The sequence below is a fragment of the Dermacentor albipictus genome, chromosome 5 (genome assembly GCF_038994185.2).
Source record: "Dermacentor albipictus isolate Rhodes 1998 colony chromosome 5, USDA_Dalb.pri_finalv2, whole genome shotgun sequence".
Taxonomy (NCBI): Eukaryota; Metazoa; Arthropoda; class Arachnida; order Ixodida; family Ixodidae; genus Dermacentor; species Dermacentor albipictus.
The window spans coordinates 37,988,935-37,994,742 of record NC_091825.1 but is presented as its reverse complement, the minus strand read 5'-3'; the positions used below and the strand labels follow the sequence as shown (position 1 = coordinate 37,994,742).

The 5,808-nt window shown below is 50.3% G+C and overlaps 1 long non-coding RNA gene across 1 annotated transcript; it reads right to left on the bottom strand.

Moving 5' to 3' along the window:
- Positions 1–1,460: 1,460 nt before the first annotated feature.
- Positions 1,461–5,808, bottom strand: LOC135909512 (uncharacterized). Its single transcript, XR_010566723.2, has 2 exons — positions 5,609–5,808; positions 1,461–2,138 (listed from the first exon to the last, which is right to left on the bottom strand). It is a non-coding gene; the product is annotated as an uncharacterized lncRNA (long non-coding RNA).

Genomic DNA, 5,808 nt, shown 5'->3' with positions numbered 1-5,808 from the left:
ATGCACATCAATAAAAAGGTCTGGCGTCGCAGTTTTACGAGTTCACAAGGTGCATTGTCTCACCCACATAAGTATTTCTACATGTCAGTGAAACATCGCACATCCCAAGCATTTATTATTACGGTATGCGATAATTCTGCAATTATACAAGTGAGGTCGAATTGATTAGACGCCCTTCAAGAAATTCACCGACAATTACGATAATCCTTAATGTGAAATTTGAGCGCAACTCTATACGCATTTTTATTTCGCCATATTTTGGCTGGCGCGGACAATCCGTCTCGTGCGGCATGTTGCCAATGGAGCGAAGTGTGCCGCGACTGCCTCGCTAATCGAAAGGTCGCGAGAGGCAGTGCGTGGGAGACACGTGGGCGCAATTCACAGCAACCGCCGCAGACATACCTCCGCTTATGCAGCACTTTGTTTCCACACAGACGACGCGCGCTTCTCTGGTGTCATCTTGTAGTCGCGGTCGCCGCCAAGCCTGCCTTCCATCGCACTACGCTTTCCTTCACAAGCTCCTCGTCCGCTTTCCGTCTCATGGTTTCGCTGCACCCTCCTCCACCGCTTTCCTCCTCGCACTCTCTTAGCTATCGCCGTCTTTCATCTCCCGCTGAGCTCCGGGTTCGCTTTCATCCTTCGCTGTGCCCCGTCGTTCGGTTACGGCGGAAAACACCGACGCTAGCCGCAGGAACGCGCGCCTAACAGCTGTGCTCTAAATGAAGCTCTTATTGAGATATCATAGTCAGCCGGACTTGTCTTGTGTGGAAACTTCAACCAGGTGTCCAACTGCTGCTATTCGTTCCTTGCAGGTGAAGTATCACCATCGTTCAGGGTGTACGCATTTGTGCAAGCGACCACTTTCTGCACGTTCTGTAGACGGACATTTTGGCAGAATAGCGCATTCTACTCTACTTTTACAGAGGAGCTGTATATGACTAGTGTGCCATAGAATGTTCGTGTCCGCTCGCAAAAACTATCATCGATGGCTCATACCCCCGTAAGGAAGCAAAAAATGCAATGGCACATAGCCCCGTAAGGGAGAGTGCACAAGTAATCAGCTAAGGGCAGTGAACACTGTGTACATTATTTCTAATCACGCATACAACATACAGAAGAGGATGTCGAAAACAAATCGATCGCTCATACCTCCGTAAGCAATGTCTCATAGCCCCGTAAGCAAGCTTGCTTACGGCGCTATGAGCAAGCTGCTTTCAATCAGCTCATTTGAGGGCGGGTGCGAGAGCACTCACGTGGTATTTTTTCATATTTCGTGAGGTTTGTTTGACAGTTGGAAAAAAATTGCACGCAATTAGTACGTCGCTGAAAGTACAGCAGTTAGATGTCATTTGGGGGTGCCTGGGGGCCTAGAAATGCCTCATTGACACTTTGATACTTCGGACATTACTCCGCGAATTATATAATTCATTGCAATTGCCGAATGTGTGAACGGTCAGGAGGCAGGGAACAAAGTGTTTTTATTATCTGACTAGGGGCTGCATATATAGGGACAGATACAGATATGAGCATGCGCACTTCGTACCGTAAGGGTACGAAATAAACAAAAATAAGAACAAAAAATTTACAAATTCGCATGTCAGGGACCTAATGCTGCGGTCTCTCTGGCAGGGGGAAACGTTGTGGCGGTCTACGCAGATGGTTACTTCTACGAAGGGTGTCTTCAGGTTGTAGCTCCGCCATCTGGTCAGGCTGGGATACTGACTCCGCAGAAACTGTAGCTTCAGGGTTCGACGTAGGTTGCATTTCTTTGGAACTGAGATGCTCCCTGGTGCGCCGCAGCACTTGTCCGCTGTCTGTAAGTAGGTTAGTACGACCGAGGTGTGCCTGCAGGGCCTACAACCCCAGCTGGCGACCAGGTTCTGCGTATGGTGTCGTACACTGATACTGGAGACCCACTGCGAAGATGGGGTAGACGCTTGGCCGTCCGGTTGTAGAAGATCCACTGCATTTCTCTTATTTCCTGGAGGCGATTGCGAACGGCTTCTGGTGGCACAGTCTACGGTTCGAGGTGCTGGGGAAGAACCGGCAACTGCGTCCTTGTTTGGCGACCCATCAACCTTTGAGCGGGCGACTTGAGTTGCTTGTCCCTTGGCATGTTTCGCCACTCCAGCAGGGCGCTGTAAAATTCCATAGTTGCGAAAGGACACTTCGTTAGCAGTTTTTTCGCCTCCTGCACTACACGCTCCGCCATGCCGTTACCACGAGGATAATAATAATAATATTTGGGGTTTTACGTGCCAAAACCATTTTCTGATTACGAGGCACGCCGTAGTGGAGGACTCCGGAAATTTTGGCCACCTGGGGTTCTTTAACGTGCACCTAAATCTAAGCACATGGGTGTTTTCGCATTTCGCCCCCATCGAAATGCGGCCGCCATGGCCGGGATTCGATCCCGCGACCTCGTGCTCAGCAGCCCAACACCATAGCCACTGAGCAACCACGGCGGGTTACCACGAGGATAGTATGGGCTTGAAGTTACGTGGGCAATTCCGAGCTGCGCAGCAAAAGAGTGGAAGCACGCGCTGTTGAAAGGTGGGCCACTGTCACTGCACAGCTTTGCCGGGATTCCATGAGTCGCGAAGACGAGCTTGCACGCTATGGTTACCGCTGTCGCTGCTGTATGACGTAGCTTTTGAATCTGAAAAAAGAACGAGTAGAAATCCACGACGATTAGGTAGGACTGGTCATCGTGGTGGAAAATATCAAGCCCTACTACTTGCCATGGCAGTCCTGGTATGTCGTGGCTCAGCATAGACAGTCTAGTTGGTCTAGTGTTCCTGCGCTTGTACTTTTCGCACGCTGCGCATGACTTAGCTAGAGCCGAGATGTCCGCGTTCATGCCGGGCCAGAACATTACTTTTCTGGCTCTCATCTTCAATTTTTCTTCACCTCCATGTGCGGTGTGTAGCAAGCGCAGAATTTCCGGTCGCTTGGCCAGAGGAATGACTATTTTGTTGGTTCTGAGGAGCAGGCCTTCCTTAACATGCAGTACGTTGCGGTAAAACCAGTATGGACGCAGGGCACGCGGCACATGGTTCTTCGTTTCCGGCCATTCTGTGCTCGAGCAACGGCGCAGTTCAGCCATACTGGCGTCTTTGTTAGTTTCGGGCCGAACACTCTCGAGCTGCTGGTCTGACACAGAAAGAGAAGAAATAACGCTGACTTGAAATTGTTCCGTCTTGTCGGTTAGTTCCGTAGAACTCGGGAAGCGAGAAAGCGCATCAGCTAGAAATAACTCCTTGCCTGGTTTGAACGTGACCTTGATTGGAAATCTTTGCAAAACAAGCCTCATGCGCTGCAATCGTAGCGGGCATACGCAAAGTGGCTTTTTGAATATAGATTCCTGAGGCCTGTGATCCGACTCGACGGTAACCTCTGACTGCCCGAAGATATAATCTTGAAATTTTGTGCAACCATGAACAATTGCTAATCTTTCCTTCTCGATCTGCGCGTAGCGCTGCTGTGCTTCCGTTAGCGAACGGGATGAGTAGGCAACTGGCTGCCCATCCTGTAGAAGAACGGCTCCTACGCCATGCTGACTGGCGTCTACTGACAAGGTCAATAGTTTTTCTTGGTTAAAATAGGCAAGGACTGTGCGCCTTTGTGAGGGTCGCTCGAAGCTGACGAAAGCTGTTTTCTTGCTGGTCTTTCCAGACCCACGGGACGTCCTTTTTTAACAACTCGCGCAGCGGCGCTGACAACGTGGATATGGGACAAACCGAGCCACGAAGTTGATCATGGCGAGGAAAACTTGCAGTTGCTTACGGTTTTGTGGTGGTGGGACTTGCACGATGTCTTCGACTCTGCTCGGGTCTAGGCACAGCCCCTCTGGAGTCAGAATGTGGCCTATGTAGCGGACCCTGGCTGAAGGAAATTGCACTTGTTCTTATTGAGCTTCAGGTTGCGTTGTCTCTCGTGTTGCTCTGGTGACTGTCCCCAAACCAATATGTCGTCCATAACGACGTCAACGCCCCTCAAGCCCTCTAGTACCTGGTGCAAACCCCGCTGAAAAATTTCCGGTGCGCAAGCGATGCCGAACGGCATGCGCAGGAATCTGTATCGCCCGTAGGGCGTGCTCATAGTGCATAAGCAGGAGCTCGGCTCGTCCTACCTAATCTGCCAGAATCCTGACGATGCATCCAGAGTAACAAAGAATTTCGCTCCATGCAGCCATGGCAGGATATCTTCTAACGTCGGCATGTGGTAGTGCTCTCTTAGAAGTGCCTTATTCAAGTCTGATGGGTCCAAGCATATGCGTACTTTTTCTTTCTTTACTACCACAACCATGCGACTAGACCAGGAAGTCGGTTCTGTTACCTTAGCAACGACGCCGTCGCGCTCCATCCGGTCCAGCTCAGTTCGGACGCACTCCTGAAGAGTGATGGCGATTCGTCGCGCTGGCTTGACGACGCCTCGAGCTTCAGGTTTCAGCTCCATGTGGTAGGCTACGTCCGATTTCTCCCAGCCCCTGGAAAACATCTCGAAATATTTCCACTATTTCGTTAGTTTCAAAGGCATCTATGGTGTTTATGCGGCCAATCAGCCCTAAGCTTTCAGCCACCTTGCCATTCAATGTAACGGGAACCGCTTTTTTCACGATAAAGAATAGCGCCGTGGTAGACTGCGTATATTGCGTTGTACTGGTGACCTGAAGCTCGATCTTCTTCGTCTCCTTTTCTATGTGCCCTAAAAATGACCGTAGCGTAGAGCAGCAGTCTTGTGCTGGTTTTGTAGATATATGTTTCTGAGTGTCACTTCGGACATGACGCAACAGTTGGCTCCGGTATCAATTTTGCAGCGTATGGCGGAACCAGCGATGTCGACAGTCGCTGACCAGCGGTCGTGGCCATCAATTGCGTTGACTCCGAGGGTTTGAAGAAAATAGCCCTCGTCCTCTGCCATTTCGACCTGTTTTATCTTACATGCTTGGCCCCTCGGTCTCGCTTCTGGTTGACGACACGCCCGCGCGAAGTGGCTTCGGCCGCCACACTTGTTACAGTGCTTGCCTTGCGCAGGGCACTTTGCTTTTCCGTGTGTGTAAGAGCAGTTTGAGCAAATTCCGAGGCTTGCTTTTGATTTCACAGCATGTACGGTGGCCTCATTGGTTGCGCTTACTTTTGCCTCCCTGATCTCGTTAAAGTGCTCCTTCGCTTGTTCCCTTGCTCGGCATATTTACACTGTTTTGGCATACGACGGATTTTCAGACAGAAGTTTCTGCTGCAGTTCCTTGTCTCTAACTCCTAGAATTATTCGACTGCGCAGTAATCTGTCCTCTATAATTCTCCGAATTCAAACAAGCGAGCAAGAGTTCGGATATCGATCAGCTACTCGTTAAAAGATTCGCCCTCACGTTGATCTCGGGAGCCGAAACGAAACTCGTTGAACGTTAAATTCTTCGCTGGTTTGTAGTGGGCCTCGAATTTTTCAATTCACTTTTCGAGAGCTTGCTTTTCGTCTTCATTTGCGAATTTTAAGGTATAGAACACCCGGCTTGCTTCGTCACCAACTGTTACAAGAAGTGTTGCTGCCTGAACTTCTTTAGGCTGCTTCCTTAGTCCGGTCGCCGTAGAAAATAGAGTAAACTCACTTTTCCAGATGATCCAGTTCTGGTAAGCGTCACCCGTACTTTCCAGTGGCTTTGGCGGTGGTAGAACCGTTGACGCCATACTTCTTTCTCTGGAGTGTACTAGGGGTGCAGCTGGACGAGAGGGCGGGGAAAAACAGCGGTGAACGCGGCTTGCGAAATGCGTCGCCGCCCCACTTCTGACACCATGTGAACGGTCGGGA